Below are 1,383 nucleotides of genomic sequence, written 5' to 3'. Positions count from 1 at the left end.
GCAATCTAAGACATTTAATAAAGGCAAGATCTCCGGTCTAGATTGCATACTAGTTAGGTTCCTTTTAGAATATGCTGTTACAATAGCTCCACACTTAGCAGTACCATAGAGCCGCTCGCTCTTCGAAAGACCTGTATCTAAAGACTGGAAAGTACTCAAGAAAGGGAATAGAAGTAATCGGATTTCACTGACGTCGATTTGCCGTAGGATTTTGGAACACATACTGTGTTCGAATATAAAGGCCTATTGGCATATAGTCAGCAAGGATTCAGAAAAATCGTTCTTGTGAAACACCACTAGCTCTTTATTTTCACGAAGTAATGGGTGCTACCGACAGAAACGACAACGGATTTCATATTTTTAGATTTCCAGCCTTTTGACAAAGTTCCTTGCATGCAATTCCTCATCAAATTGCGTGTCTGTGGAGTATCGGTTCAGTTGTGCGATTGGAATCGTGATTTGATGTCAGAAGGATCACAGTTCGTAGTAATTGATGGAAAATCGTCGGAGTAAAACAGAAGCAATATCCAGCGTTCCCCAAGGAAGTGTTACAAGTCCTCTGTTGTTCTTTATCTACATAAACAATGTATGAAACAGTCTGAGGAGCCCTCTTAGACTGTTTGTAGAAGATGCTGTCACTCCATCTTATAAAGTCATTATATCACGAAAAGAAACTGTAAAACTAGAATGAGATATTCACTCTGCAGCGGAGTGTGCGCTGATATGAAACTTCCTGGCAGATTAAAACTGTGTGCCCGACCGAGACTCGAACTCGGGACCTTTGCCTTTCGCGGGCAAGTGCTCTACCAACTGAGCTACCGAAGCACGACTCACGCCCGGTACTCACAGCTTTACGTGCTTCGGTAGCTCAGTTGGTAGAGCACTTGCCCGCGAAAGGCAAAGGTCCCGAGTTCGAGTCTCGGTCGGGCGCACAGTTTTAATCTGCCAGGAAGTTTCAAACTGTAAAATTGTTTGGACAAGCTATCTGTACGGTGCGAAAAGTGACAATTGTGTCTAAGTAATGTAAAGTGTTAAGTCATCCACATGATTACTGAAAGGAATCCGCTAAATTTCGATTACACGAAAAATAATACAAATTTAAAGGCTGTAAATTCAACAAAATAGTTAGGGATTACAATAACGCATAATTTAAATTGGGACGATTACATACATAATGTTGAAAGGAAAGCAAACCGAAGTCTGCACTGGCAGAGCGCTGGGAAAAATGCAACAGGTATACTACAGAAACTATATACACTATGTCTGCCTGTCATCTTTTGGAGTATTGCTGCGCGGTATGAGATCCGCATCAGACAAGATTTACGGAGCAAATCGAAAAAGATTAAAGAAAGGCAGCTCGTTTCGTATTATCGTGAAATAGAG

At 41.4% G+C, this 1,383-nt stretch overlaps 1 non-coding gene across 1 annotated transcript; it reads left to right on the top strand.

The window, feature by feature from the left end:
• Positions 1-857: 857 nt before the first annotated feature.
• Trnas-cga (transfer RNA serine (anticodon CGA)) lies at positions 858-932 on the top strand. Its single transcript has one exon. It is a non-coding gene; the product is annotated as a tRNA-Ser (tRNA).
• The last annotated feature ends 451 nt before the right edge of the window (positions 933-1,383 follow it).

This window comes from Schistocerca serialis, chromosome 1 (genome assembly GCF_023864345.2).
Source record: "Schistocerca serialis cubense isolate TAMUIC-IGC-003099 chromosome 1, iqSchSeri2.2, whole genome shotgun sequence".
NCBI classification, from domain to species: Eukaryota; Metazoa; Arthropoda; class Insecta; order Orthoptera; family Acrididae; genus Schistocerca; species Schistocerca serialis.
This window is presented reverse-complemented; position numbering and strand designations above follow the sequence as displayed.